Source organism: Taudactylus pleione, unplaced genomic scaffold (assembly GCF_031769625.1).
Source record: "Taudactylus pleione unplaced genomic scaffold, aTauple2 ptg001184l, whole genome shotgun sequence".
NCBI lineage: Eukaryota > Metazoa > Chordata > Amphibia > Anura > Myobatrachidae > Taudactylus > Taudactylus pleione.
Window position 1 is genome coordinate 53,150 of NW_028285585.1, and position 24,351 is coordinate 77,500.

The 24,351-nt window shown below is 37.5% G+C and overlaps 17 non-coding genes and 73 pseudogenes across 17 annotated transcripts; all 90 read right to left on the reverse strand.

The window, feature by feature from the left end:
* Nucleotides 1-14: 14 nt before the first annotated feature.
* LOC148451272 (5S ribosomal RNA) lies at nt 15-133 on the reverse strand (annotated as a pseudogene).
* A 111-nt stretch (nt 134-244) lies between these two features.
* LOC148451273 (5S ribosomal RNA) lies at nt 245-363 on the reverse strand (annotated as a pseudogene).
* A 116-nt stretch (nt 364-479) lies between these two features.
* Nucleotides 480-598, reverse strand: LOC148451274 (5S ribosomal RNA; annotated as a pseudogene).
* Nucleotides 599-948: 350 nt separating this feature from the next.
* LOC148451275 (5S ribosomal RNA) lies at nt 949-1,067 on the reverse strand (annotated as a pseudogene).
* Nucleotides 1,068-1,417: 350 nt separating this feature from the next.
* LOC148451276 (5S ribosomal RNA) lies at nt 1,418-1,536 on the reverse strand (annotated as a pseudogene).
* A 116-nt stretch (nt 1,537-1,652) lies between these two features.
* On the reverse strand, nt 1,653-1,771 carry LOC148451277 (5S ribosomal RNA). The gene has a single exon (XR_015875161.1). It is a non-coding gene; the product is annotated as a 5S ribosomal RNA (ribosomal RNA).
* A 116-nt stretch (nt 1,772-1,887) lies between these two features.
* LOC148451278 (5S ribosomal RNA) lies at nt 1,888-2,006 on the reverse strand (annotated as a pseudogene).
* Nucleotides 2,007-2,121: 115 nt separating this feature from the next.
* Nucleotides 2,122-2,240, reverse strand: LOC148451279 (5S ribosomal RNA). The gene has a single exon (XR_015874965.1). It is a non-coding gene; the product is annotated as a 5S ribosomal RNA (ribosomal RNA).
* Nucleotides 2,241-2,356: 116 nt separating this feature from the next.
* Nucleotides 2,357-2,475, reverse strand: LOC148451280 (5S ribosomal RNA). Its single transcript, XR_015875170.1, has one exon. It is a non-coding gene; the product is annotated as a 5S ribosomal RNA (ribosomal RNA).
* Nucleotides 2,476-2,821: 346 nt separating this feature from the next.
* LOC148451281 (5S ribosomal RNA) lies at nt 2,822-2,940 on the reverse strand (annotated as a pseudogene).
* Nucleotides 2,941-3,056: 116 nt separating this feature from the next.
* Nucleotides 3,057-3,175, reverse strand: LOC148451282 (5S ribosomal RNA; annotated as a pseudogene).
* Nucleotides 3,176-3,291: 116 nt separating this feature from the next.
* LOC148451283 (5S ribosomal RNA) lies at nt 3,292-3,410 on the reverse strand (annotated as a pseudogene).
* Nucleotides 3,411-3,526: 116 nt separating this feature from the next.
* On the reverse strand, nt 3,527-3,645 carry LOC148451284 (5S ribosomal RNA; annotated as a pseudogene).
* Nucleotides 3,646-3,760: 115 nt separating this feature from the next.
* LOC148451285 (5S ribosomal RNA) lies at nt 3,761-3,879 on the reverse strand (annotated as a pseudogene).
* A 116-nt stretch (nt 3,880-3,995) lies between these two features.
* Nucleotides 3,996-4,114, reverse strand: LOC148451286 (5S ribosomal RNA; annotated as a pseudogene).
* A 351-nt stretch (nt 4,115-4,465) lies between these two features.
* Nucleotides 4,466-4,584, reverse strand: LOC148451287 (5S ribosomal RNA; annotated as a pseudogene).
* A 116-nt stretch (nt 4,585-4,700) lies between these two features.
* LOC148451288 (5S ribosomal RNA) lies at nt 4,701-4,819 on the reverse strand (annotated as a pseudogene).
* Nucleotides 4,820-4,934: 115 nt separating this feature from the next.
* On the reverse strand, nt 4,935-5,053 carry LOC148451289 (5S ribosomal RNA; annotated as a pseudogene).
* Nucleotides 5,054-5,169: 116 nt separating this feature from the next.
* On the reverse strand, nt 5,170-5,288 carry LOC148451290 (5S ribosomal RNA). Its single transcript, XR_015875162.1, has one exon. It is a non-coding gene; the product is annotated as a 5S ribosomal RNA (ribosomal RNA).
* Nucleotides 5,289-5,404: 116 nt separating this feature from the next.
* Nucleotides 5,405-5,523, reverse strand: LOC148451291 (5S ribosomal RNA; annotated as a pseudogene).
* A 115-nt stretch (nt 5,524-5,638) lies between these two features.
* Nucleotides 5,639-5,757, reverse strand: LOC148451292 (5S ribosomal RNA). The gene has a single exon (XR_015875063.1). It is a non-coding gene; the product is annotated as a 5S ribosomal RNA (ribosomal RNA).
* A 116-nt stretch (nt 5,758-5,873) lies between these two features.
* LOC148451293 (5S ribosomal RNA) lies at nt 5,874-5,992 on the reverse strand (annotated as a pseudogene).
* A 345-nt stretch (nt 5,993-6,337) lies between these two features.
* On the reverse strand, nt 6,338-6,456 carry LOC148451294 (5S ribosomal RNA; annotated as a pseudogene).
* A 116-nt stretch (nt 6,457-6,572) lies between these two features.
* On the reverse strand, nt 6,573-6,691 carry LOC148451295 (5S ribosomal RNA; annotated as a pseudogene).
* Nucleotides 6,692-6,807: 116 nt separating this feature from the next.
* LOC148451296 (5S ribosomal RNA) lies at nt 6,808-6,926 on the reverse strand (annotated as a pseudogene).
* A 115-nt stretch (nt 6,927-7,041) lies between these two features.
* LOC148451297 (5S ribosomal RNA) lies at nt 7,042-7,160 on the reverse strand (annotated as a pseudogene).
* A 116-nt stretch (nt 7,161-7,276) lies between these two features.
* LOC148451298 (5S ribosomal RNA) lies at nt 7,277-7,395 on the reverse strand (annotated as a pseudogene).
* Nucleotides 7,396-7,746: 351 nt separating this feature from the next.
* LOC148451299 (5S ribosomal RNA) lies at nt 7,747-7,865 on the reverse strand (annotated as a pseudogene).
* Nucleotides 7,866-7,981: 116 nt separating this feature from the next.
* On the reverse strand, nt 7,982-8,100 carry LOC148451300 (5S ribosomal RNA; annotated as a pseudogene).
* A 116-nt stretch (nt 8,101-8,216) lies between these two features.
* Nucleotides 8,217-8,335, reverse strand: LOC148451301 (5S ribosomal RNA; annotated as a pseudogene).
* Nucleotides 8,336-8,450: 115 nt separating this feature from the next.
* LOC148451302 (5S ribosomal RNA) lies at nt 8,451-8,569 on the reverse strand (annotated as a pseudogene).
* A 351-nt stretch (nt 8,570-8,920) lies between these two features.
* On the reverse strand, nt 8,921-9,039 carry LOC148451303 (5S ribosomal RNA; annotated as a pseudogene).
* A 116-nt stretch (nt 9,040-9,155) lies between these two features.
* LOC148451304 (5S ribosomal RNA) lies at nt 9,156-9,274 on the reverse strand (annotated as a pseudogene).
* A 115-nt stretch (nt 9,275-9,389) lies between these two features.
* Nucleotides 9,390-9,508, reverse strand: LOC148451305 (5S ribosomal RNA; annotated as a pseudogene).
* A 116-nt stretch (nt 9,509-9,624) lies between these two features.
* On the reverse strand, nt 9,625-9,743 carry LOC148451306 (5S ribosomal RNA). The gene has a single exon (XR_015875164.1). It is a non-coding gene; the product is annotated as a 5S ribosomal RNA (ribosomal RNA).
* A 116-nt stretch (nt 9,744-9,859) lies between these two features.
* LOC148451307 (5S ribosomal RNA) lies at nt 9,860-9,978 on the reverse strand (annotated as a pseudogene).
* A 115-nt stretch (nt 9,979-10,093) lies between these two features.
* LOC148451308 (5S ribosomal RNA) lies at nt 10,094-10,212 on the reverse strand. The gene has a single exon (XR_015874966.1). It is a non-coding gene; the product is annotated as a 5S ribosomal RNA (ribosomal RNA).
* A 116-nt stretch (nt 10,213-10,328) lies between these two features.
* LOC148451309 (5S ribosomal RNA) lies at nt 10,329-10,447 on the reverse strand (annotated as a pseudogene).
* Nucleotides 10,448-10,792: 345 nt separating this feature from the next.
* LOC148451310 (5S ribosomal RNA) lies at nt 10,793-10,911 on the reverse strand (annotated as a pseudogene).
* Nucleotides 10,912-11,027: 116 nt separating this feature from the next.
* Nucleotides 11,028-11,146, reverse strand: LOC148451311 (5S ribosomal RNA; annotated as a pseudogene).
* A 116-nt stretch (nt 11,147-11,262) lies between these two features.
* On the reverse strand, nt 11,263-11,381 carry LOC148451312 (5S ribosomal RNA; annotated as a pseudogene).
* Nucleotides 11,382-11,497: 116 nt separating this feature from the next.
* Nucleotides 11,498-11,616, reverse strand: LOC148451313 (5S ribosomal RNA; annotated as a pseudogene).
* A 115-nt stretch (nt 11,617-11,731) lies between these two features.
* On the reverse strand, nt 11,732-11,850 carry LOC148451314 (5S ribosomal RNA; annotated as a pseudogene).
* Nucleotides 11,851-11,966: 116 nt separating this feature from the next.
* On the reverse strand, nt 11,967-12,085 carry LOC148451315 (5S ribosomal RNA; annotated as a pseudogene).
* Nucleotides 12,086-12,436: 351 nt separating this feature from the next.
* LOC148451316 (5S ribosomal RNA) lies at nt 12,437-12,555 on the reverse strand (annotated as a pseudogene).
* Nucleotides 12,556-12,671: 116 nt separating this feature from the next.
* On the reverse strand, nt 12,672-12,790 carry LOC148451317 (5S ribosomal RNA; annotated as a pseudogene).
* A 115-nt stretch (nt 12,791-12,905) lies between these two features.
* Nucleotides 12,906-13,024, reverse strand: LOC148451318 (5S ribosomal RNA; annotated as a pseudogene).
* Nucleotides 13,025-13,375: 351 nt separating this feature from the next.
* LOC148451319 (5S ribosomal RNA) lies at nt 13,376-13,494 on the reverse strand (annotated as a pseudogene).
* A 116-nt stretch (nt 13,495-13,610) lies between these two features.
* Nucleotides 13,611-13,729, reverse strand: LOC148451320 (5S ribosomal RNA; annotated as a pseudogene).
* Nucleotides 13,730-13,844: 115 nt separating this feature from the next.
* On the reverse strand, nt 13,845-13,963 carry LOC148451321 (5S ribosomal RNA). Its single transcript, XR_015874967.1, has one exon. It is a non-coding gene; the product is annotated as a 5S ribosomal RNA (ribosomal RNA).
* Nucleotides 13,964-14,079: 116 nt separating this feature from the next.
* Nucleotides 14,080-14,198, reverse strand: LOC148451322 (5S ribosomal RNA). Its single transcript, XR_015875171.1, has one exon. It is a non-coding gene; the product is annotated as a 5S ribosomal RNA (ribosomal RNA).
* A 116-nt stretch (nt 14,199-14,314) lies between these two features.
* On the reverse strand, nt 14,315-14,433 carry LOC148451323 (5S ribosomal RNA; annotated as a pseudogene).
* A 114-nt stretch (nt 14,434-14,547) lies between these two features.
* Nucleotides 14,548-14,666, reverse strand: LOC148451324 (5S ribosomal RNA; annotated as a pseudogene).
* Nucleotides 14,667-15,017: 351 nt separating this feature from the next.
* Nucleotides 15,018-15,136, reverse strand: LOC148451325 (5S ribosomal RNA; annotated as a pseudogene).
* Nucleotides 15,137-15,252: 116 nt separating this feature from the next.
* Nucleotides 15,253-15,371, reverse strand: LOC148451326 (5S ribosomal RNA; annotated as a pseudogene).
* A 115-nt stretch (nt 15,372-15,486) lies between these two features.
* On the reverse strand, nt 15,487-15,604 carry LOC148451327 (5S ribosomal RNA; annotated as a pseudogene).
* Nucleotides 15,605-15,720: 116 nt separating this feature from the next.
* LOC148451328 (5S ribosomal RNA) lies at nt 15,721-15,839 on the reverse strand (annotated as a pseudogene).
* Nucleotides 15,840-15,955: 116 nt separating this feature from the next.
* On the reverse strand, nt 15,956-16,074 carry LOC148451329 (5S ribosomal RNA; annotated as a pseudogene).
* Nucleotides 16,075-16,189: 115 nt separating this feature from the next.
* On the reverse strand, nt 16,190-16,308 carry LOC148451330 (5S ribosomal RNA; annotated as a pseudogene).
* A 351-nt stretch (nt 16,309-16,659) lies between these two features.
* On the reverse strand, nt 16,660-16,778 carry LOC148451331 (5S ribosomal RNA). Its single transcript, XR_015875148.1, has one exon. It is a non-coding gene; the product is annotated as a 5S ribosomal RNA (ribosomal RNA).
* A 116-nt stretch (nt 16,779-16,894) lies between these two features.
* On the reverse strand, nt 16,895-17,013 carry LOC148451332 (5S ribosomal RNA; annotated as a pseudogene).
* A 115-nt stretch (nt 17,014-17,128) lies between these two features.
* On the reverse strand, nt 17,129-17,247 carry LOC148451333 (5S ribosomal RNA). Its single transcript, XR_015875165.1, has one exon. It is a non-coding gene; the product is annotated as a 5S ribosomal RNA (ribosomal RNA).
* A 116-nt stretch (nt 17,248-17,363) lies between these two features.
* On the reverse strand, nt 17,364-17,482 carry LOC148451334 (5S ribosomal RNA; annotated as a pseudogene).
* Nucleotides 17,483-17,597: 115 nt separating this feature from the next.
* LOC148451335 (5S ribosomal RNA) lies at nt 17,598-17,715 on the reverse strand (annotated as a pseudogene).
* Nucleotides 17,716-17,831: 116 nt separating this feature from the next.
* On the reverse strand, nt 17,832-17,950 carry LOC148451336 (5S ribosomal RNA). Its single transcript, XR_015875172.1, has one exon. It is a non-coding gene; the product is annotated as a 5S ribosomal RNA (ribosomal RNA).
* Nucleotides 17,951-18,296: 346 nt separating this feature from the next.
* On the reverse strand, nt 18,297-18,415 carry LOC148451337 (5S ribosomal RNA; annotated as a pseudogene).
* A 116-nt stretch (nt 18,416-18,531) lies between these two features.
* Nucleotides 18,532-18,650, reverse strand: LOC148451338 (5S ribosomal RNA; annotated as a pseudogene).
* A 116-nt stretch (nt 18,651-18,766) lies between these two features.
* On the reverse strand, nt 18,767-18,885 carry LOC148451339 (5S ribosomal RNA). The gene has a single exon (XR_015875071.1). It is a non-coding gene; the product is annotated as a 5S ribosomal RNA (ribosomal RNA).
* Nucleotides 18,886-19,001: 116 nt separating this feature from the next.
* Nucleotides 19,002-19,120, reverse strand: LOC148451340 (5S ribosomal RNA; annotated as a pseudogene).
* A 115-nt stretch (nt 19,121-19,235) lies between these two features.
* On the reverse strand, nt 19,236-19,354 carry LOC148451341 (5S ribosomal RNA; annotated as a pseudogene).
* Nucleotides 19,355-19,470: 116 nt separating this feature from the next.
* On the reverse strand, nt 19,471-19,589 carry LOC148451342 (5S ribosomal RNA; annotated as a pseudogene).
* A 351-nt stretch (nt 19,590-19,940) lies between these two features.
* LOC148451343 (5S ribosomal RNA) lies at nt 19,941-20,059 on the reverse strand (annotated as a pseudogene).
* A 116-nt stretch (nt 20,060-20,175) lies between these two features.
* Nucleotides 20,176-20,294, reverse strand: LOC148451344 (5S ribosomal RNA; annotated as a pseudogene).
* A 115-nt stretch (nt 20,295-20,409) lies between these two features.
* LOC148451345 (5S ribosomal RNA) lies at nt 20,410-20,528 on the reverse strand (annotated as a pseudogene).
* Nucleotides 20,529-20,644: 116 nt separating this feature from the next.
* Nucleotides 20,645-20,762, reverse strand: LOC148451346 (5S ribosomal RNA; annotated as a pseudogene).
* Nucleotides 20,763-20,878: 116 nt separating this feature from the next.
* Nucleotides 20,879-20,997, reverse strand: LOC148451347 (5S ribosomal RNA). The gene has a single exon (XR_015874968.1). It is a non-coding gene; the product is annotated as a 5S ribosomal RNA (ribosomal RNA).
* Nucleotides 20,998-21,112: 115 nt separating this feature from the next.
* Nucleotides 21,113-21,231, reverse strand: LOC148451348 (5S ribosomal RNA; annotated as a pseudogene).
* A 116-nt stretch (nt 21,232-21,347) lies between these two features.
* On the reverse strand, nt 21,348-21,466 carry LOC148451349 (5S ribosomal RNA). Its single transcript, XR_015874963.1, has one exon. It is a non-coding gene; the product is annotated as a 5S ribosomal RNA (ribosomal RNA).
* Nucleotides 21,467-21,582: 116 nt separating this feature from the next.
* LOC148451350 (5S ribosomal RNA) lies at nt 21,583-21,701 on the reverse strand (annotated as a pseudogene).
* Nucleotides 21,702-21,812: 111 nt separating this feature from the next.
* LOC148451351 (5S ribosomal RNA) lies at nt 21,813-21,931 on the reverse strand (annotated as a pseudogene).
* A 116-nt stretch (nt 21,932-22,047) lies between these two features.
* On the reverse strand, nt 22,048-22,166 carry LOC148451352 (5S ribosomal RNA; annotated as a pseudogene).
* Nucleotides 22,167-22,281: 115 nt separating this feature from the next.
* Nucleotides 22,282-22,400, reverse strand: LOC148451353 (5S ribosomal RNA; annotated as a pseudogene).
* Nucleotides 22,401-22,516: 116 nt separating this feature from the next.
* On the reverse strand, nt 22,517-22,635 carry LOC148451354 (5S ribosomal RNA; annotated as a pseudogene).
* Nucleotides 22,636-22,751: 116 nt separating this feature from the next.
* Nucleotides 22,752-22,870, reverse strand: LOC148451355 (5S ribosomal RNA; annotated as a pseudogene).
* A 115-nt stretch (nt 22,871-22,985) lies between these two features.
* LOC148451356 (5S ribosomal RNA) lies at nt 22,986-23,104 on the reverse strand. Its single transcript, XR_015874969.1, has one exon. It is a non-coding gene; the product is annotated as a 5S ribosomal RNA (ribosomal RNA).
* Nucleotides 23,105-23,220: 116 nt separating this feature from the next.
* LOC148451357 (5S ribosomal RNA) lies at nt 23,221-23,339 on the reverse strand (annotated as a pseudogene).
* Nucleotides 23,340-23,455: 116 nt separating this feature from the next.
* Nucleotides 23,456-23,574, reverse strand: LOC148451358 (5S ribosomal RNA; annotated as a pseudogene).
* A 116-nt stretch (nt 23,575-23,690) lies between these two features.
* Nucleotides 23,691-23,809, reverse strand: LOC148451359 (5S ribosomal RNA; annotated as a pseudogene).
* Nucleotides 23,810-23,925: 116 nt separating this feature from the next.
* LOC148451360 (5S ribosomal RNA) lies at nt 23,926-24,044 on the reverse strand (annotated as a pseudogene).
* Nucleotides 24,045-24,160: 116 nt separating this feature from the next.
* Nucleotides 24,161-24,279, reverse strand: LOC148451361 (5S ribosomal RNA). Its single transcript, XR_015875072.1, has one exon. It is a non-coding gene; the product is annotated as a 5S ribosomal RNA (ribosomal RNA).
* Between the last annotated feature and the right edge of the window lie 72 nt (nt 24,280-24,351).

Below are 24,351 nucleotides of genomic sequence, written 5' to 3' on the forward strand. Positions count from 1 at the left end.
TGGCTATATAAAATTACCTACAGCACCAGGGATTCCTAGGTGGTCTCCCATCCAAGTACTATCCAGGCCCAACACTACATAGCTTCCAATATCAGACGAGATTGGGCATGTCAAGTGTGGTTTGGCTGTAGGTGCTCAAAGACATTAACTTTAGACCTCTTTTACTTCTTTACTCAAGTAAATTCATTGATAAGTTGAAAAAATTAAATGTAAAATGTAATAGACTGTTATGGCAGTATAAAATTACCTACAGCACCTGGGATTCCTAGGTGGTCTCCCATCCAAGTACTAACCAGGCCCAACACTGCATAGCTTCCAAGATCAGACAAGATTGGGCATGTCCACTGCGGTTTGGCTGTAGGTGCTCAAAAATATTAACTTTAGACCTCTTTTACTTCTTTACTCAAGTAAATTCATTGATAAGTTGAAAAAATTAAATGTAAAATGTAATAGAAAAGAATGTTATGGCAGTATAAAATTACCTACAGAACCTGGGATTCCTAGGTAGTCTCCCATCCAAGTACAAACCAGTCCCAACACTGCATAGCTTCCAAGATCAGACGAGATTGGGCATGTCCAGTGTGGTTTGGCTGTAGGTGCTCAAAAACATTAACTTTAGACCTCTATTACTTCTTAACTCAAGTAAATTCATTGATAAGTTGAAAAAATTAAATGTAAAATGTAATAGAAAAGAATGTTATGGCAGTACAAAATTACCTACTGCAGCTGGTTTTCCCAGGTGGTCTCCCATCCAAGTACTGACCATGCCCAACACTGCATAGCTACCAAGATAAGACGAGATGGGGCAAGTCCAGTGTGGATTGGCTGTAGGTGCTCAAAACCATTAACTTTAGACCTCTTTTACTTCTTAACTCAAGTAAATTCAATGATAAGTTGAAAAAATTAAATTTAAAATGTAATAGAAAAGAAGTTATGGCAGTATAAAATTACCTACAGCACCTGGGATTCCTAGGTGGTCTCCTATCCAAGTACTAAACATGTCCAACACTGCATAGCTTCCAAGATCAGACGAGATTGGGCATGTCCAGTGTGGTTTGGCTGTAGGTGCTCAAAAACATTAACTTTAGACCTCTATTACTTCTTAACTCAAGTAAATTCATTGATAAGTTGAAAAAATTAAATGTAAAATGTAATAGAAAAGAATGTTATGGCAGTACAAAATTACCTACTGCAGCTGGTTTTCCCAGGTGGTCTCCCATCCAAGTACTGCCCATGCCCAACACTGCATAGCTACCAAGATAAGACGAGATGGGGCAAGTCCAGTGTGGATTGGCTGTAGGTGCTCAAAACCATTAACTTTAGACCTCTTTTACTTCTTAACTCAAGTAAATTCAATGATAAGTTGAAAAAATTAAATTTAAAATGTAATAGAAAAGAAGTTATGGCAGTATAAAATTACCTACAGCACCTGGGATTCCTAGGTGGTCTCCTATCCAAGTACTAAACATGTCCAACACTGCATAGCTTCCAAGATCAGACGAGATTGGGCATGTCCAGTGTGGTTTGGCTGTAGGTGCTCAAAAACATTAACTTTAGACCTCTTTTACTTCTTAACTCAAGTAAATTCATTAATAAGTTGAAAAAATTAAATGTAAAATGTAATAGAAAAGAAAGTTATGGCTGCATAAAATGACCTACAGCACCTGGTATTCCCAGGTGGTCTCCCATCCAAGTACTAACCAGGCCCAACACTGCATAGCTTCCAAGATCAGACGAGATTGGGCATGTCCAGTGTGGTTTGGCTGTAGGTGCTCAAAAACATTAACTTTAGACCTCTATTACTTCTTAACTCAAGTAAATTCATTGATAAGTTGAAAAAATTAAATTTAAAATGTAATAGAAAAGAATGTTATGGCAGTATAAAATTACCTACAGCACGTGGTAATCCCTGGTGGTCTCCCATTCAAATACTAACCACACCCAACACTGCATAGCTTCCAAGTTCAGACGAGATTGGGCATGTCCAGTGTGGTTTGGCTGTAGGTGCTCAAAAACATTAACTTTAGACCTCTTTTACTTCTTAACTCAAGTAAATTCAATGATAAGTTGAAAAATGAAATGTAAAATGTAATAGAAAAGAATGTTATGGCAGTATAAAAATACCTACAGCACCTGGTATTCCCAGGTGGTCTCCCATCCAAGTACTAACCAGGCCCAACACTGCATAGCTTCCAAGATCAGACGAGATTGGGCATGTCCAGTGTGGTTTGGCTGTAGGTGCTCAAAACCATTAACTTTAGACCTCTTTTACTTCTTAACTCAAGTAAATTCATTGATAAGTTGAAAAAATTAAATGTAAAATGTAATAGAAAAGAATGTTATGGCAGTATAAAATTACCTACAGCACCTGGTATTCCCAGGTGGTCTCCCATCCAAGTACTAACCAGGCCCAACACTGCATAGTTTCCAAGATCAGACGAGATTGGGCATGTCCAGTGTGGTTTGGCTGTAGGTGCCCAAAAGCATTAAATTTATACCGCTATTACTTCTTAACTCAAGTAAATTCATTGATAAGTTGAAAAAATGTAATGTAAAATGTAATAGAAAAGAATGTTATGGCTATATAAAATTACCTACAGCACTAGGGATTCCTAGGTGGTCTCCCATCCAAGTACCATCCAGGCCCAACACTGCATCGCTTCCTTTATCAGACGAGATTGGGCATGTCCAGTGTGGTTTGGCTGTAGGTGCTCAAAGACATTAACTTTAGACCTCTTTTACTTCTTTACTCAAGTAAATTCATTGATAAGTTGAAAAAATGTAATGTAAAATGTAATAGACTGTTATTGCAGTATAAAATTACCTACAGCACCTGGGATTCCTAGGTGGTCTCCCATCCAAGTACTAACCAGGCCCAACACTGCATAGCTTCCAAGATCACACGAGATTGGGCATGTCCACTGTGGTTTGGCTGTAGGTGCTCAAAAACATTAACTTTAGACCTCTTTTACTTCTTTACTCAAGTAAATTCATTGATAAGTTGAAAAAATTAAATGTAAAATGTAATAGAAAAGAATGTTATGGCAGTATAAAATTACCTACAGAACCTGGGATTCCTAGGTAGTCTCCCATCCAAGTACAAACCAGTCCCAACACTGCATAGCTTCCAAGATCAGACGAGATTGGGCATGTCCAGTGTGGATTGGCTGTAGGTGCTCAAAACCATTAACTTTAGACCTCTTTTACTTCTTAACTCAAGTAAATTCATTGATAAGTTGAAAAAATTAAATGTAAAATGTAATAGAAAAGAATGTTATGGCAGTATAAAATTAACTACAGCACCTGGTATTCCCAGGTGGTCTCCCATCCAAGTACTAACCAGGCCCAACACTGCATAGTTTCCAAGATCAGACGAGATTGGGCATGTCCAGTGTGGTTTGGCTGTAGGTGCCCAAAAGCATTAAATTTATACCGCTATTACTTCTTAACTCAAGTAAATTTATTGATAAGTTGAAAAAATGAAATGTAAAATGTAATAGAAAAGAATGTTATGGCAGTATAAAATTACCTACAGCTCCTGGTATTCCCAGGTGGTCTCCCATCCAAGTACTAAACAGGCCCAACACTGTATAGCTTCCAAGATCAGACGAGATTGGGCATGTCCAGTGTGGTTTGGCTGTAGGTGCGCAAAAACATTAACTTTAGACCTCTTTTACTTCTTAACTCAAGTAAATCCAATGATAAGTTGTAAAATTAAATGTAAAATATAATAGAAAAGAATGTTATGGCAGTATAAAATTACCTACAGCTCCTGGTATTCCCAGGTGGTCTCCCATCCAAGTACTAACCAGGCCCAACACTGCATAGCTTCCAAGATCAGACAAGATTGGGCATGTCCAGTGTGGTGTGGCTGTAGGTGCGCAAAAGCATTAACTTTAGACCTCTATTACTTCTTAACTCAAGTAAATTCATTGATAAGTTGAAAAAATTAAATGTAAAATGTAATAGAAAAGAATGTTATGGCAGTATAAAATTACCTACAGCACCTGGTATTCCCAGGTGGTCTCCCATCCAAGTACTAACCAGGCCCAACACTGCATAGCTTCCAAGATCAGATGAGATTGGGCATGTCCTGTGTGATTTGGCTGTAGGTGCTCAAAAACATTAACTTTAGACCTCTTTTACTTCTTAACTCAAGTAAATTCATTGATAAGTTGAAAAAATTAAATGTAAAATGTTCTAGAAAAGAATGTTATGGCAGTATAAAATTACCTACAGCACCTGATATTCCCAGGTGGTCTCCCATCCAAGTATTGACCATTCCCAACACTGGATAGCTTCCAAGATCAAACGACATTGGCCATGTCCAGTGTGGTTTGGCTATAGGTGCTGAAAAATATTAACTTTAGACCTCTTTTACTTCTTAACTCAAGTAAATTCATTGCTAAGTTGAAAAAATGTAATGTAAAATGTAATAGAAAAGAATGTTATGGCTATATAAAATTACCTATAGCACCTGGTATTCCCAGGTGGTCTCCCATCCAAGTACTAACCAGGCCCAACACTGCATAGCTTCCAAGATCAGACGAGATTGGGCATGTCCAGTGTGGTTTGGCTGTACGTGCTCAACAACATTAACTTTAGACCTCTATTACTTCTTAACTCAAGTAAATTCATTGATAAGTTGAAAAAATTAAATTTAAAATGTAATAGAAAAGAATGTTATGGCAGTATAAAATTACCTACAGCATCTGGTAATCACTGGTGGTCTCCCATCCAAGTACTAACCAGGCCCAACACTGCATAGCTTCCAAGATCAGACGAGATTGGGCATGTCCAGTGTGGTTTGGCTGTAGGTGCTCAAAAACATTAACTTTAGACCTCTTTTACTTCTTAACTCAAGTAAATTCAATGATAAGTTGAAAAATGAAATGTAAAATGTAATAGAAAAGAATGTTATGGCAGTATAAAATTACCTACAGCATCTGGTATTCCCAGGTGGTCTCCCATCCAAGTACTAACCAGGCCCAACACTGCATAGTTTCCAAGATCAGACAAGATTGGGCATGTCCAGTGTGGTTTGGCTGTAGGTACTCAAAACCATTAACTTTAGACCTCTTTTACTTCTTAACTCAAGTAAATTCATTGATAAGTTGAAAAAATTAAATGTAAAATGTAATAGAAAAGAAAGTTATGGCTGCATAAAATGACCTACAGCACCTGGTATTCCCAGGTGGTCTCCCATCCAAGTACTAACCAGGCCCAACACTGCATAGCTTCCAAGATCAGACGAGATTGGGCATGTCCAGTGTGGTTTGGCTGTAGGTGCTCAAAAACATTAACTTTAGACCTCTATTACTTCTTAACTCAAGTAAATTCATTGATAAGTTGAAAAAATTAAATTTAAAATGTAATAGAAAAGAATGTTCTGGCAGTATAAAATTACCTACAGCACGTGGTAATCCCTGGTGGTCTCCCATTCAAGTACTAACCACGCCCAACACTGCATAGCTTCCAAGTTCAGACGAGATTGGGCATGTCCAGTGTGGTTTGGCTGTAGGTGCTCAAAAACATTAACTTTAGACCTCTTTTACTTCTTAACTAAAGTAAATTCAATGATAAGTTGAAAAATGAAATGTAAAATGTAATAGAAAAGAATGTTATGGCAGTATAAAATTACCTACAGCACCTGGTATTCCCAGGTGGTCTCCCATCCAAGTACTAACCAGGCCCAACACCGCATAGCTTCCAAGATCAGACGAGATTGGGCATGTCCAGTGTGGTTTGGCTGTAGGTGCTCAAAACCATTAACTTTAGACCTCTTTTACTTCTTAACTCAAGTAAATTCATTGATAAGTTGAAAAAATTAAATGTAAAATGTAATAGAAAAGAATGTTATGGCAGTATAAAATTACCTACAGCACCTGGTATTCCCAGGTGGTCTCCCATCCAAGTACTAACCATGCCCAACACTGCATAGTTTCCAAGATCAGACGAGATTGGGCATGTCCAGTGTGGTTTGGCTGTAGGTACCCAAAAGCATTAAATTTATACCGCTATTACTTCTTAACTCAAGTAAATTCATTGATAAGTTGAAAAAATGTAATGTAAAATGTAATAGAAAAGAATGTTATGGCTCTATAAAATTACCTACAGCACTAGGGATTCCTAGGTGGTCTCCCATCCAATACCATCCAGGCCCAACACTGCATCGCTTCCTTTATCAGACGAGATTGGGCATGTCCAGTGTGGTTTGGCTGTAGGTGCTCAAACACATTAACTTTAGACCTCTTTTACTTCTTTACTCAAGTAAATTCATTGATAAGTTGAAAAAATGAAATGTAAAATGTAATAGACTGTTATTGCAGTATAAAATTACCTACAGCACCTGGGATTCCTAGGTGGTCTCCCATCCAAGTACTAACCAGGCCCAACACTGCATAGCTTCCAAGATCACACGAGATTGGGCATGTCCACTGTGGTTTGGCTGTAGGTGCTCAAAAACATTAACTTTAGACCTCTTTTACTTCTTTACTCAAGTAAATTCATTGATAAGTTGAAAAAATTAAATGTAAAATGTAATAGAAAAGAATGTTATGGCAGTATAAAATTACCTACAGAACCTGGGATTCCTAGGTAGTCTCCCATCCAAGTACAAACCAGTCCCAACACTGCAAAGCTTCCAAGATCAGACGAGATTGGGCATGTCCAGTGTGGTTTGGCTGTAGGTGCTCAAAACCATTAACTTTAGACCTCTTTTACTTCTTAACTCAAGTAAATTCATTGATAAGTTGAAAAAATTAAATGTAAAATGTAATAGAAAAGAATGTTATGGCAGTATAAAATTAACTACAGCACCTGGTATTCCCAGGTGGTCTCCCATCCAAGTACTAACCTGGCCCAACACTGCATAGTTTCCAAGATCAGACGAGATTGGGCATGTCCAGTGTGGTTTGGCTGTAGGTGCGCAAAAACATTAACTTTAGACCTCTTTTACTTCTTAACTCAAGTAAATCCAAAGATAAGTTGTAAAATTAAATGTAAAATATAATAGAAAAGAATGTTATGGCAGTATAAAATTACCTACAGCTCCTGGTATTCCCAGGTGGTCTCCCATCCAAGTACTAACCAGGCCCAACACTGCATAGCTTCCAAGATCAGACAAGATTGGGCATGTCCAGTGTGGTGTGGCTGTAGGTGCTCAAAAGCATTAACTTTAGACCTCTATTACTTCTTAACTCAAGTAAATTCATTGATAAGTTGAAAAAATTAAATGTAAAATGTAATAGAAAAGAATGTTATGGCAGTATAAAATTACCTACAGCACCTGGTATTCCCAGGTGGTCTCCCATCCAAGTACTAACCAGGCCCAACACTGCATAGCTTCCAAGATCAGATGAGATTGGGCATGTCCTGTGTGGTTTGGCTGTAGGTGCTCAAAAACATTAACTTTAGACCTCTTTTACTTCTTAACTCAAGTAAATTCATTGATAAGTTGAAAAAATTAAATGTAAAATGTTCTAGAAAAGAATGTTATGGCAGTATAAAATTACCTACAGCACCTGGTATTCCCAGGTGGTCTCCCATCCAAGTATTGACCATTCCCAACACTGAATAGCTTCCAAGATCAAACGACATTGGCCATGTCCAGTGTGGTTTGGCTATAGGTGCTGAAAAATATTAACTTTAGACCTCTTTTACTTCTTAACTCAAGTAAATTCATTGCTAAGTTGAAAAAATGTAATGTAAAATGTAATAGAAAAGAATGTTATGGCTATATAAAATTACCTATAGCACCTGGTATTCCCAGGTAGTCTCCCATCCAAGTACTAACCAGGCCCAACACTGCATAGCTTCCAAGATCAGACGAGATTGGGCATGTCCAGTGTGGTTTGGCTGTAGGTGCTCAAAAACATTAACTTTAGACCTCTATTACTTCTTAACTCAAGTAAATTAATTGATAAGTTGAAAAAATTAAATTTAAAATGTAATAGAAAAGAATGTTATGGCAGTATAAAATTACCTACAGCACGTGGTAATCCCTGGTGGTCTCCCATTCAAGTACTAACCACGCCCAACACTGCATAGCTTCCAAGTTCAGACGAGATTGGGCATGTCCAGTGTGGTTTGGCTGTAGGTGCCCAAAAGCATTAAATTTATACCGCTATTACTTCTTAACTCAAGTAAATTTATTGATAAGTTGAAAAAATGAAATGTAAAATGTAATAGAAAAGAATGTTATGGCAGTATAAAATTACCTACAGCTCCTGGTATTCCCAGGTGGTCTCCCATCCAAGTTCTAACCAGGCCCAACACTGTATAGCTTCCAAGATCAGACGAGATTGGGCATGTCCAGTGTGGTTTGGCTGTAGGTGCGCAAAAACATTAACTTTAGACCTCTTTTACTTCTTAACTCAAGTAAATCCAATGATAAGTTGTAAAATTAAATGTAAAATATAATAGAAAAGAATGTTATGGCAGTATAAAATTACCTACAGCTCCTGGTATTCCCAGGTGGTCTCCCATCCAAGTACTAACCAGGCCCAACACTGCATAGCTTCCAAGATCAGATGAGATTGGGCATGTCCTGTGTGGTTTGGCTGTAGGTGCTCAAAAACATTAACTTTAGACCTCTTTTACTTCTTAACTCAAGTAAATTCATTGATAAGTTGAAAAAATTAAATGTAAAATGTTCTAGAAAAGAATGTTATGGCAGTATAAAATTACCTACAGCACCTGGTATTCCCAGGTGGTCTCCCATCCAAGTATTGACCATTCCCAACACTGCATAGCTTCCAAGATCAAACGACATTGGCCATGTCCAGTGTGGTTTGGCTATAGGTGCTGAAAAATATTAACTTTAGACCTCTTTTACTTCTTAACTCAAGTAAATTCATTGCTAAGTTGAAAAAATGTAATGTAAAATGTAATAGAAAAGAATGTTATGGCTATATAAAATTACCTATAGCACCTGGTATTCCCAGGTGGTCTCCCATCCAAGTACTAACCAGGCCCAACACTGCATAGCTTCCAAGATCAGACGAGATTGGGCATGTCCAGTGTGGTTTGGCTGTAGGTGCTCAAAAACATTAACTTTAGACCTCTATTACTTCTTAACTCAAGTAAATTCATTGATAAGTTGAAAAAATTAAATTTAAAATGTAATAGAAAAGAATGTTATGGCAGTATAAAATTACCTACAGCATCTGGTAATCACTGGTGGTCTCCCATCCAAGTACTAACCAGGCCCAACACTGCATAGCTTCCAAGATCAGATGAGATTGGGCATGTCCAGTGTGGTTTGGCTGTAGGTGCTCAAAAACATTAACTTTAGACCTCTTTTACTTCTTAACTCAAGTAAATTCAATGATAAGTTGAAAAATGAAATGTAAAATGTAATAGAAAAGAATGTTATGGCAGTATAAAATTACCTACAGCATCTGGTATTCCCAGGTGGTCTCCCATCCAAGTACTAACCAGGCCCAACACTGCATAGTTTCCAAGATCAGACAAGATTGGGCATGTCCAGTGTGGTTTGGCTGTAGGTACTCAAAACCATTAACTTTAGACCTCTTTTACTTCTTAACTCAAGTAAATTCATTGATAAGTTGAAAAAATTAAATGTAAAATGTAATAGAAAAGAAAGTTATGGCTGCATAAAATGACCTACAGCACCTGGTATTCCCAGGTGGTCTCCCATCCAAGTACTAACCAGGCCCAACACTGCATAGCTTCCAAGATCAGACGAGATTGGGCATGTCCAGTGTGGTTTGGCTGTAGGTGCTCAAAAACATTAACTTTAGACCTCTATTACTTCTTAACTCAAGTAAATTCATTGATAAGTTGAAAAAATTAAATTTAAAATGTAATAGAAAAGAATGTTCTGGCAGTATAAAATTACCTACAGCACGTGGTAATCCCTGGTGGTCTCCCATTCAAGTACTAACCACGCCCAACACTGCATAGCTTCCAAGTTCAGACGAGATTGGGCATGTCCAGTGTGGTTTGGCTGTAGGTGCTCAAAAACATTAACTTTAGACCTCTTTTACTTCTTAACTAAAGTAAATTCAATGATAAGTTGAAAAATGAAATGTAAAATGTAATAGAAAAGAATGTTATGGCAGTATAAAATTACCTACAGCACCTGGTATTCCCAGGTGGTCTCCCATCCAAGTACTAACCAGGCCCAACACTGCATAGCTTCCAAGATCAGACGAGATTGGGCATGTCCAGTGTGGTTTGGCTGTAGGTGCTCAAAACCATTAACTTTAGACCTCTTTTACTTCTTAACTCAAGTAAATTCATTGATAAGTTGAAAAAATTAAATGTAAAATGTAATAGAAAAGAATGTTATGGCAGTATAAAATTACCTACAGCACCTGGTATTCCCAGGTGGTCTCCCATCCAAGTACTAACCATGCCCAACACTGCATAGTTTCCAAGATCAGACGAGATTGGGCATGTCCAGTGTGGTTTGGCTGTAGGTGCCCAAAAGCATTAAATTTATACCGCTATTACTTCTTAACTCAAGTAAATTCATTGATAAGTTGAAAAAATGTAATGTAAAATGTAATAGAAAAGAATGTTATGGCTCTATAAAATTACCTACAGCACTAGGGATTCCTAGGTGGTCTCCCATCCAATACCATCCAGGCCCAACACTGCATCGCTTCCTTTATCAGACGAGATTGGGCATGTCCAGTGTGGTTTGGCTGTAGGTGCTCAAACACATTAACTTTAGACCTCTTTTACTTCTTTACTCAAGTAAATTCATTGATAAGTTGAAAAAATGAAATGTAAAATGTAATAGACTGTTATTGCAGTATAAAATTACCTACAGCACCTGGGATTCCTAGGTGGTCTCCCATCCAAGTACTAACCAGGCCCAACACTGCATAGCTTCCAAGATCACACGAGATTGGGCATGTCCACTGTGGTTTGGCTGTAGGTGCTCAAAAACATTAACTTTAGACCTCTTTTACTTCTTTACTCAAGTAAATTCATTGATAAGTTGAAAAAATTAAATGTAAAATGTAATAGAAAAGAATGTTATGGCAGTATATAATTACCTACAGAACCTGGGATTCCTAGGTAGTCTCCCATCCAAGTACAAACCAGTCCCAACACTGCAAAGCTTCCAAGATCAGACGAGATTGGGCATGTCCAGTGTGGTTTGGCTGTAGGTGCTCAAAACCATTAACTTTAGACCTTTTTTACTTCTTAACTCAAGTAAATTCATTGATAAGTTGAAAAAATTAAATGTAAAATGTAATAGAAAAGAATGTTATGGCAGTATAAAATTAACTACAGCACCTGGTATTCCCAGGTGGTCTCCCATCCAAGTACTAACCAGGCCCAACACTGCATAGTTTCCAAGATCAGACGAGATTGGGCATGTCCAGTGTGGTTTGGCTGTAGGTGCCCAAAAGTATTAAATTTATACCGCTATTACTTCTTAACTCAAGTAAATTTATTGATAAATTGAAAAAATGAAATGTAAAATGTAATAGAAAAGAATGTTATGGCAGTATAAAATTACCTACAGCTCCTGGTATTCCCAGGTGGTCTCCCATCCAAGTACTAACCAGGCCCAACACTGTATAGCTTCCAAGATCAGACGAGTTTGGGCATTTCCAGTGTGGTTTGGCTGTAGGTGCGCAAAAACATTAACTTTAGACCTCTTTTACTTCTTAACTCAAGTAAATCCAATGATAAGTTGTAAAATTAAATGTAAAATATAATAGAAAAGAATGTTATGGCAGTATAAAATTACCTACAGCTCCTGGTATTCCCAGGTGGTCTCCCATCCAAGTACTAACCAGGCCCAACACTGCATAGCTTCCAAGATCAGACAAGATTGGGCATGTCCAGTGTGGTGTGGCTGTAGGTGCTCAAAAGCATTAACTTTAGACCTCTATTACTTCTTAACTCAAGTAAATTCATTGATAAGTTGAAAAAATTAAATGTAAAATGTAATAGAAAAGAATGTTATGGCAGTATAAAATTACCTACAGCACCTGGTATTCCCAGGTGGTCTCCCATCCAAGTACTAACCAGGCCCAACACTGCATAGCTTCCAAGATCAGATGAGATTGGGCATGTCCTGTGTGGTTTGGCTGTAGGTGCTCAAAAACATTAACTTTAGACCTCTTTTACTTCTTAACTCAAGTAAATTCATTGATAAGTTGAAAAAATTAAATGTAAAATGTTCTAGAAAAGAATGTTATGGCAGTATAAAATTACCTACAGCACCTGGTATTCCCAGGTGGTCTCCCATCCAAGTATTGACCATTCCCAACACTGAATAGCTTCCAAGATCAAACAACATTGGCCATGTCCAGTGTGGTTTGGCTATAGGTGCTGAAAAATATTAACTTTAGACCTCTTTTACTTCTTAACTCAAGTAAATTCATTGCTAAGTTGAAAAAATGTAATGTAAAATGTAATAGAAAAGAATGTTATGGCTATATAAAATTACCTATAGCACCTGGTATTCCCAGGTGGTCTCCCATCCAAGTACTAACCAGGCCCAACACTGCATAGCTTCCAAGATCAGACGAGATTGGGCATGTCCAGTGTGGTTTGGCTGTAGTTGCTCAAAAACATTAACTTTAGACCTCTATTACTTCTTAACTCAAGTAAATTAATTGATAAGTTGAAAAAATTAAATTTAAAATGTAATAGAAAAGAATGTTATGGCAGTATAAAATTACCTACAGCACGTGGTAATCCCTGGTGGTCTCCCATTCAAGTACTAACCACGCCCAACACTGCATAGCTTCCAAGTTCAGACGAGATTGGGCATGTCCAGTGTGGTTTGGCTGTAGGTGCTCCAAAACATTAACTTTAGACCTCTTTTACTTCTTAACTCAAGTAAATTCAATGATAAGTTGAAAAATGAAATGTAAAATGTAATAGAAAAGAATGTTATGGCAGTATAAAATTACCTACAGCACCTGGTATTCCCAGGTGGTCTCCCATCCAAATACTAACCAGGCCCACCACTGCATAGCTTCCAAGATCAGATGAGATTGGGCATGTCCTGTGTGGTTTGGCTGTAGGTGCTCAAAAACATTAACTTTAGACCTCTTTTACTTCTTAACTCAAGTAAATTCATTGATAAGTTGAAAAAATTAAATGTAAAATGTTCTAGAAAAGAATGTTATGGCAGTATAAAATTACCTACAGCACCTGGTATTCCCAGGTGGTCTCCCATCCAAGTATTGACCATTCCCAACACTGAATAGCTTCCAAGATCAAACGACATTGGCCATGTCCAGTGTGGTTTGGCTATAGGTGCTGAAAAATATTAACTTTAGACCTCTTTTACTTCTTAACTCAAGTAAATTCATTGCTAAGTTGAAAAAATGTAATGTAAAATGTAATAGAAAAGAATGTTATGGCTATATAAAATTACCTATAGCACCTGGTATTCCCAGGTGGTCTCCCATCCAAGTACTAACCAGGCCCAACACTGCATAGGTTCCAAGATCAGACGAGATTGGGCATGTCCAGTGTGGTTTGGCTGTAGGTGCTCAAAAACATTAACTTTAGACCTCTATTACTTCTTAACTCAAGTAAATTCATTGATAAGTTGAAAAAATTAAATTTAAAATGTAATAGAAAAGAATGTTATGGCAGTATAAAATTACCTACAGCACGTGATAATCCCTGGTGGTCTCCCATTCAAGTACTAACCACGCCCAACACTGCATAGCTTCCAAGTTCAGACGAGATTGGGCATGTCCAGTGTGGTTTGGCTGTAGGTGCTCAAAAACATTAACTTTAGACCTCTTTTACTTCTTAACTCAAGTAAATTCAATGATAAGTTGAAAAATGAAATGTAAAATGTAATAGAAAAGAATGTTATGGCAGTATAAAATTACCTACAGCACCTGGTATTCCCAGGTGGTCTCCCATCCAAGTACTAACCAGGCCCAACACTGCATAGCTTCCAAGATCAGACGAGATTGGGCATGTCCAGTGTGGTTTGGCTGTAGGTGCTCAAAACCATTAACTTTAGACCTCTTTTACTTCTTAACTCAAGTAAATTCATTGATAAGTTGAAAAAATTAAATGTAAAATGTAATAGAAAAGAATGTTATGGCAGTATAAAATTACCTACAGCACCTGGTATTCCCAGGTGGTCTCCCATCCAAGTACTAACCAGGCCCAACACTGCATAGTTTCCAAGATCAGACGAGATTGGGCATGTCCAGTGTGGTTTGGCTGTAGGTGCCCAAAAGCATTAAATTTATACCGCTATTACTTCTTAACTCAAGTAAATTTATTGATAAATTGAAAAAATGAAATGTAAAATGTAATAGAAAAGAATGTTATGGCAGTATAAAATTACCTACAGCTCCTGGTATTCCCAGGTGGTCTCCCATCCAAGTACTAACCAGGCCCAACACTGTATAGCTTCCAAGATCAGACGAGATTGGGCATGTCCAGTGTGGTTTGGCTGTAGGTGTGCAAAAACATTAACTTTAGACCTCTTTTACTTCTTAACTCAAGTAAATCCAATGATAAGTTGTAAAATTAATGTAAAATATAATAGAAAAGAATGTTATGGCAGTATAAAATTACCTACAGCTCCTGGTATTCCCAGGTGGTCTCCCATCCAAGTACTAACCAGGCCCAACACTGCATAGCTTCCAAGATCAGACAAGATTGGGCATGTCCTGTGTGGTTTGGCTGTAGGTGCTCAAAAACATTAACTTTAGACCTCTTTTACTTCTTAACTCAAGTAAATTCATTGATAAGTTGAAAAAATTAAATGTAAAATGTTCTAGAAAAGAATGTTATGGCAGTATAAAATTACCTACAGCACCTGGTATTCCCAGGTGGACTCCCATCCAAGTATTGACCATTCCCAACACTGCATAGCTTCCAAGATCAAACGACATTGGCCATGTCCAGTGTGGTTTGGCTATAGGTGCTGAAAAGTATTAACTTTAGACCTCTTTTACTTCTTAACTCAAGTAAATTCATTGCTAAGTTGAAAAAATGTAATGTAAAATGTAATAGAAAAGAATGTTATGGCTATATAAAATTACCTATAGCACCTGGTATTCCCAGGTGGTCTCCCATCCAAGTACTAACCAGGCCCAACACTGCATAGCTTCCAAGATCAGACGAGATTGGGCATGTCCAGTGTGGTTTGGCTGTAGGTGCTCAAAAACATTAACTTTAGACCTCTATTACTTCTTAACTCAAGTAAATTCATTGATAAGTTGAAAAAATTAAATTTAAAATGTAATAGAAAAGAATGTTATGGCAGTATAAAATTACCTACAGCATCTGGTAATCACTGGTGGTCTCCCATCCAAGTAATAACCAGGCCCAACACTGCATAGCTTCCAAGATCAGACGAGATTGGGCATGTCCAGTGTGGTTTGGCTGTAGGTGCTCAAAAACATTAACTTTAGACCTCTTTTACTTCTTAACTCAAGTAAATTCAATGATAAGTTGAAAAATGAAATGTAAAATGTAATAGAAAAGAATGTTATGGCTGCATAAAATGACCTACAGCACCTGGTATTCCCAGGTGGTCTCCCATCCAAGTACTAACCAGGCCCAACACTGCATAGCTTCCAAGATAAACGAGATTGGGCATGTCCAGTGTGGTTTGGCTGTAGGTGCTCAAAAACATTAACTTTAGACCTCTATTACTTCTTAACTCAAGTAAATTCATTGATAAGTTGAAAAAATTAAATTTAAAATGTAATAGAAAAGAATGTTATGGCAGTATAAAATTACCTACAGCACGTGGTAATCCCTGGTGGTCTCCCATTCAAGTACTAACCACGCCCAACACTGCATAGCTTCCAAGTTCAGACGAGATTGGGCATGTCCAGTGTGGTTTGGCTGTAGGTGCCCAAAAGCATTAAATTTATACCGCTATTACTTCTTAACTCAAGTAAATTTATTGATAAATTGAAAAAATGAAATGTAAAATGTAATAGAAAAGAATGTTATGGCAGTATAAAATTACCTACAGCTCCTGGTATTCCCAGGTGGTCTCCCATCCAAGTACTAACCAGGCCCAACACTGTATAGCTTCCAAGATCAGACGAGATTGGGCATGTCCAGTGTGGTTTGGCTGTAGGTGCGCACAAACATTAACTTTAGACCTCTTTTACTTCTTAACTCAAGTAAATCCAATGATAAGTTGTAAAATTAAATGTAAAATATAATAGAAAAGAATGTTATGGCAGTATAAAATTACCTACAGCTCCTGGTATTCCCAGGTGGTCTCCCATCCAAGTACTAACCAGGCCCAACACTGCATAGCTTCCAAGATCAGACAAGATTGGGCATGTCCTGTGTGGTTTGGCTGTAGGTGCTCAAAAACATTAACTTTAGACCTCTTTTACTTCTTAACTCAAGTAAATTCATTGATAAGTTGAAAAAATTAAATGTAAAATGTTCTAGAAAAGAATGTTATGGCAGTATAAAATTACCTACAGCACCTGGTATTCCCAGGTGGTCTCCCATCCAAGTATTGACCATTCCCAACACTGCATAGCTTCCAAGATCAAACGACATTGGCCATGTCCAGTGTGGTTTGGCTATAGGTGCTGAAAAGTATTAACTTTAGACCTCTTTTACTTCTTAACTCAAGTAAATTCATTGCTAAGTTGAAAAAATGTAATGTAAAATGTAATAGAAAAGAATGTTATGGCTATATAAAATTACCTATAGCACCTGGTATTCCCAGGTGGTCTCCCATCCAAGTACTAACCAGGCCCAACACTGCATAGCTTCCAAGATCAGACGAGATTGGGCATGTCCAGTGTGGTTTGGCTATAGGTGCTCAAAAACATTAACTTTAGACCTCTATTACTTCTTAACTCAAGTAAATTCATTGATAAGTTGAAAAAATTAAATTTAAAATGTAATAGAAAAGAATGTTATGGCAGTATAAAATTACCTACAGCATCTGGTAATCACTGGTGGTCTCCCATCCAAGTAATAACCAGGCCCAACACTGCATAGCTTCCAAGATCAGACGAGATTGGGCATGTCCAGTGTGGTTTGGCTGTAGGTGCTCAAAAACATTAACTTTAGACCTCTTTTACTTCTTAACTCAAGTAAATTCAATGATAAGTTGAAAAATGAAATGTAAAATGTAATAGAAAAGAATGTTATGGCTGCATAAAATGACCTACAGCACCTGGTATTCCCAGGTGGTCTCCCATCCAAGTACTAACCAGGCCCAACACTGCATAGCTTCCAAGATCAGACGAGATTGGGCATGTCCAGTGTGGTTTGGCTGTAGGTGCTCAAAAACATTAACTTTAGACCTCTATTACTTCTTAACTCAAGTAAATTCATTGATAAGTTGAAAAAATTAAATTTAAAATGTAATAGAAAAGAATGTTATGGCAGTATAAAATTACCTACAGCACGTGGTAATCCCTGGTGGTCTCCCATTCAAGTACTAACCACGCCCAACACTGCATAGCTTCCAAGTTCAGACGAGATTGGGCATGTCCAGTGTGGTTTGGCTGTAGGTGCTCAAAAACATTAACTTTAGACCTCTTTTACTTCTTAACTCAAGTAAATTCAATGATAAGTTGAAAAATGAAATGTAAAATGTAATAGAAAAGAATGTTATGGCAGTATAAAATTACCTACAGCACCTGGTATTCCCAGGTGGTCTCCCATCCAATACTAACCAGGCCCAACACTGCATAGCTTCCAAGATCAGACGAGATTGGGCATGTCCAGTGTGGTTTGGCTGTAGGTGCTCAAAACCATTAACTTTAGACCTCTTTTACTTCTTAACTCAAGTAAATTCATTGATAAGTTGAAAAAATTAAATGTAAAATGTAATAGAAAAGAATGTTATGGCAGTATAAAATTACCTACAGCACCTGGTATTCCCAGGTGGTCTCCCATCCAAGTACTAACCAGGCCCAACACTGCATAGTTTCCAAGATCAGACGAGATTGGGCATGTCCAGTGTGGTTTGGCTGTAGGTGCCCAAAAGCATTAAATTTATACCGCTATTACTTCTTAACTCAAGTAAATTCATTGATAAGTTGAAAAAATGTAATGTAAAATGTAATAGAAAAGAATGTTATGGCTATATAAAATTACCTACAGCACTAGGGATTCCTAGGTGGTCTCCCATCCAAGTACCATCCAGGCCCAACACTGCATCGCTTCCTTTATCAGACGAGATTGGGCATGTCCAGTGTGGTTTGGCTGTAGGTGCTCAAAGACATTAACTTTAGACCTCTTTTACTTCTTTACTCAAGTAAATTCATTGATAAGTTGAAAAAATGAAATGTAAAATGTAATAGACTGTTATTGCAGTATAAAATTAACTACAGCACCTGGGATTCCTAGGTGGTCTCCCATCCAAGTACTAACCAGGCCCAACACTGCATAGCTTCCAAGATCACACGAGATTGGGCATGTCCACTGTGGTTTGGCTGTAGGTGCTCAAAAACATTAACTTTAGACCTCTTTTACTTCTTTACTCAAGTAAATTCATTGATAAGTTGAAAAAATTAAATGTAAAATGTAATAGAAAAGAATGTTATGGCAGTATAAAATTACCTACAGAACCTGGGATTCCTAGGTAGTCTCCCATCCAAGTACAAACCAGTCCCAACACTGCATATCTTCCAAGATCAGACGAGATTGGGCATGTCCAGTGTGGTTTGGCTGTAGGTGCTCAAAACCATTAACTTTAGACCTCTTTTACTTCTTAACTCAAGTAAATTCATTGATAAGTTGAAAAAATTAAATGTAAAATGTAATAGAAAAGAATGTTATGGCAGTATAAAATTAACTACAGCACCTGGTATTCCCAGGTGGTCTCCCATCCAAGTACTAACCAGGCCCAACACTGCATAGTTTCCAAGATCAGACGAGATTGGGTATGTCCAGTGTGGTTTGGCTGTAGGTGCCCAAAAGCATTAAATTTATACCGCTATTACTTCTTAACTCAAGTAAATTTATTGATAAGTTGAAAAAATGAAATGTAAAATGTAATAGAAAAGAATGTTATGGCAGTATAAAATTACCTACAGCTCCTGGTATTCCCAGGTGGTCTCCCATCCAAGTACTAACTAGGCCCAACACTGTATAGCTTCCAAGATCAGACGAGATTGGGCATGTCCAGTGTGGTTTGGCTGTAGGTGCGCAAAAACATTAACTTTAGACCTCTTTTACTTCTTAACTCAAGTAAATCCAATGATAAGTTGTAAAATTAAATGTAAAATATAATAGAAAAGAATGTTATGGCAGTATAAAATTACCTACAGCTCCTGGTATTCCCAGGTGGTCTCCCATCCAAGTACTAACCAGGCCCAACACTGCATAGCTTCCAAGATCAGACAAGATTGGGCATGTCCAGTGTGGTGGGGCTGTAGGTGCGCAAAAGCATTAACTTTAGACCTCTATTACTTCTTAACTCAAGTAAATTCATTGATAAGTTGAAAAAATTAAATGTAAAATGTAATAGAAAAGAATGTTATGGCAGTATAAAATTACCTACAGCACCTGGTATTCCCAGGTGGTCTCCCATCCAAGTACTAACCAGGCCCAACACTGCATAGCTTCCAAGATCAGATGAGATTGGGCATGTCCTGTGTGGTTTGGCTGTAGGTGCTCAAAAACATTAACTTTAGACCTCTTTTACTTCTTAACTCAAGTAAATTCATTGATAAGTTGAAAAAATTAAATGTAAAATGTTCTAGAAAAGAATGTTATGGCAGTATAAAATTACCTACAGCACCTGGTATTCCCAGGTGGTCTCCCATCCAAGTATTGACCATTCCCAACACTGCATAGCTTCCAAGATCAAACGACATTGGCCATGTCCAGTGTGGTTTGGCTATAGGTGCTGAAAAATATTAACTTTAGACCTCTTTTACTTCTTAACTCAAGTAAATTCATTGCTAAGTTGAAAAAATGTAATGTAAAATGTAATAGAAAAGAATGTTATGGCTATATAAAATTACCTATAGCACCTGGTATTCCCAGGTGGTCTCCCATCCAAGTACTAACCAGGCCCAACACTGCATAGCTTCCAAGATCAGACGAGATTGGGCATGTCCAGTGTGGTTTGGCTGTAGGTGCTCAAAAACATTAACTTTAGACCTCTATTACTTCTTAACTCAAGTAAATTCATTGATAAGTTGAAAAAATTAAATTTAAAATGTAATAGAAAAGAATGTTACGGCAGTATAAAATTACCTACAGCATCTGGTAATCACTGGTGGTCTCCCATCCAAGTACTAACCAGGCCCAACACTGCATAGCTTCCAAGATCAGACGAGATTGGGCATGTCCAGTGTGGTTTGGCTGTAGGTGCTCAAAAACATTAACTTTAGACCTCTTTTACTTCTTAACTCAAGTAAATTCAATGATAAGTTGAAAAATGAAATGTAAAATGTAATAGAAAAGAATGTTATGGCAGTATAAAATTACCTACAGCATCTGGTATTCCCAGGTGGTCTCCCATCCAAGTACTAACCAGGCCCAACACTGCATAGCTTCCAAGATCAGACAAGATTGGGCATGTCCAGTGTGGTTTGGCTGTAGGTGCTCAAAACCATTAACTTTAGACCTCTTTTACTTCTTAACTCAAGTAAATTCATTGATAAGTTGAAAAAATTAAATGTAAAATGTAATAGAAAAGAATGTTATGGCAGTATAAAATTACCTAAGCACCTGGTATTCCCAGGTGGTCTCCCATCCAAGTACTAACCAGGCCCAACACTGCATAGTTTCCAAGATCAGACGAGATTGGGCATGTCCAGTGTGGTTTGGCTGTAGGTGCCCAAAAGCATTAAATTTATACCGCTATTACTTCTTAACTCAAGTAAATTCATTGATAAGTTGAAAAAATTAAATGTAAAATGTAATAGAAAAGAATGTTATGGCAGTATAAAATTACCTACAGCACCTGGTATTCCCAGGTGGTCTCCCATCCAAGTACTAACCAGGCCCAACACTGCATAGCTTCCAAGATCAGACGAGATTGGGCATGTCCAGTGTGGTTTGGCTGTAGGTGCTCAAAACCATTAACTTTAGACCTCTTTTACTTCTTAACTCAAGTAAATTCAATGATAAGTTGTAAAATTAAAAGTAAAATATAATAGAAAAGAATGTTATGGCAGCATAAAATTATCTACAGCTCCTGGTATTCCCATGTGGTCTCCCATCCAAGTACTAACCAGGCCCAACACTGCATAGCTTCCAAGATAAGACGAGATTGGGCATGTCCACTGTGGTTTGGCTGTAGGTGTGCAAAAGCATTAACTTTAGACCTCTATTACTTCGTAACTCAAGTAAATTCATTGATAAGTTGAAAAAATTAAATGTAAAATGTAATAGAAAAGAATGTTATGGCAGTATAAAATTACCTACAGCACCTGGTATTCCCAGGTGGTCTCCCATCCAAGTACTAACCAGGCCCAACACTGCATAGCTTCCAAGATCAGATGAGATTGGGCATGTCCAGTGTGGTTTGGCTGTAGGTGCTCAAAAACATTAACTTTAGACATCTTTTACTTCTTTACTCAAGTAAATTCATTGATAAGTTGAAAAAATTAAATGTAAAATGTAATAGAAAAGAATGTTATGGCTATATAAAATTACCTACAGCACCAGGGATTCCTAGGTGGTCTCCCATCCAAGTACTATCCAGGCCCAACACTGCATAGCTTCCAATATCAGATGAGATTGGGCATGTCCAGTGTGGTTTGGCTGGTGGTGCTCAAAGACATTAACTTTAGACCTCTTTTACTTCTTTACTCAAGTAAATTCATTGATAAGTTGAAAAAATTAAATGTAAAATGTAATAGACTGTTATGGCAGTATAAAATTACCTACAGCACCTGGGATTCCTAGGTGGTCTCCCATCCAAGTACTAACCAGGCCCAACACTGCATAGCTTCCAAGATCAGACGAGATTGGGCATGTTCACAGTGGTTTGGCTGTAGGTGCTCAAAAACATTAACTTTAGACCTCTTTTACTTCTTTACTCAAGTAAATTCATTGATAAGTTGAAAAAATTAAATGTAAAATGTAATAGAAAAGAATGTTATGGCAGTATAAAATTACCTACAGAACCTGGGATTCCTAGGTAGTCTCCCATCCAAGTACAAACCAGTCTCAACACTGCATAGCTTCCAAGATCAGACGAGATTGGGCATGTCCAGTGTGGTTTGGCTGTAGGTGCTAAAAGCCTTAACTTTAGACCTCTTTTACTTCTTAACTCAAGTAAATTCATTGATAAGTTGAAAAAATTATATGTAAAATGTAATAGAAAAGACTGTTATGGCAGTATAAAATTACCTACAGCACCTGGGATTCCTAGGTGGTCTCCCATCCAAGTACTAACCAGGTCCAACACTGCATAGCTTCCAAAATCAGACGAGATTGGGCATGTCCAGTGTGGTTTGGCTGTAGGTGCTCAAAAACATTAACTTTAGACCTCTTTTACTTCTTAACTCAAGTAAATTCATTGATAAGTTGAAAAAACTAAATGTAAAATGTAATAGAAAAGAATGTTATGGCTGCATAAAATTACCTACAGCACCTGGTATTCACAGGTGGTCTCCCATCCAAATACTAACCAGGCCCAACACTGCATAGCTTCCAAGATCAGACGAGATTGGGCATGTCCAGTGTGGTTTGGCTGTAGGTGCTCAAAAACATTAACTTTAGACCTCTATTACTTCTTAACTCAAGTAAATTCATTGATAAGTTGAAAAAATTAAATTTAAAATGTAATAGAAAAGAATGTTATTACACTATACAATTACCTACAGCACCTGGTAATCCCAGGTGGTCTCCCATCCAAGTACTAACCAGGCCCAACACTGCATAGCTTCCAAGTTCAGACGAGATTGGGCATGTCCAGTGTGGTTTGGCTGTAGGTGCTAAAAAACATAAACTTTAGACCTCTTTTACTTCTTAACTCAAGTAAATTCAATGATAAGTTGAAAAATGAAATGTAAAATGTAATAGAAAAGAATGTTATGGCAGTATAAAATTACCTACAGCACCTGGTATTCCCAGGTGGTCTCCCATCCAAGTACTAACCAGGCCCAACACTGCATAGCTTCCAAGATCAGACGAGATTGGGCATGTCCAGTGTGGTTTGGCTGTAGGTGCTCAAAAACATTAACTTTAGACCTCTTTTACTTCTTAACTCAATTAAATTCATTGATAAGTTGAAAAAATGAAATGTAAAATGTAATAGAAAAGAATGTTTTGGTTGTCTAAAATTACCTACAGCACCTGGTATTCCCAGGTGGTCTCCCATCCAAGTACAAACGAGGCCTAACACTGCATAGCTTCCAAGATCAGACAAGATTGGGCATGTCCAGTGTGGTTTGGCTGTAGGTGCTCAAAAGCATTAAATTTAGACCTCTATTACTTCTTAACTCAAGTAAATTCATTGATAAGTTGAAAAAATTAAATGTAAAATGTAATAGAAAAGAATGTTATGGTAGTATAAAATTACCTACAGCTCCTAGTATTCCCAGGTGGTCTCCCATCCAAGTACTAACCAGGCCCAACACTGCATAGCTTCCAAGATCAGACGAGATTGGGGATGTCCACTGTGGTTTGGCTGTAGGTGCTCAAAAGCGTTAAATTTAGACCGCTTTTACTTCTTAACACAAGTAAATTCATTGATAAGTTGAAAAAATTAAATGTAAAATGTAATAGAAAAGAATGTTATGGCAGTATAAAATTACCTACAGCACCTGGGATTCCTAGGTAGTCTCCCATCCAAGTACTAACCAGGCCCAACACTGCTTAGCTTCCCAGATCAGACGAGATTGGGCATGTCCAGTGTGGTTTGGCTGTAGGTGCTCAAAAACATTAACTTTAGACCTCTATTACTTCTTAACTCAAGTAAATTCATTGATAAGTTGAAAAAATGAAATGTAAAATGTAATAGAAAAGAATGTTATGGCAGTATAAAATTACCTACAGAACCTGGGATTCCTAGGTAGTCTCCCATCCAAGTACAAACCAGTCCCAACACTGCATATCTTCCAAGATCAGACGAGATTGGGCATGTCCAGTGTGGTTTGGCTGTAGGTGCTCAAAACCATTAACTTTAGACCTCTTTTACTTCTTAACTCAAGTAAATTCATTGATAAGTTGAAAAAATTAAATGTAAAATGTAATAGAAAAGAATGTTATGGCAGTATAAAATTAACTACAGCACCTGGTATTCCCAGGTGGTCTCCCATCCAAGTACTAACCAGGCCCAACACTGCATAGTTTCCAAGATCAGACGAGATTGGGTATGTCCAGTGTGGTTTGGCTGTAGGTGCCCAAAAGCATTAAATTTATACCGCTATTACTTCTTAACTCAAGTAAATTTATTGATAAGTTGAAAAAATG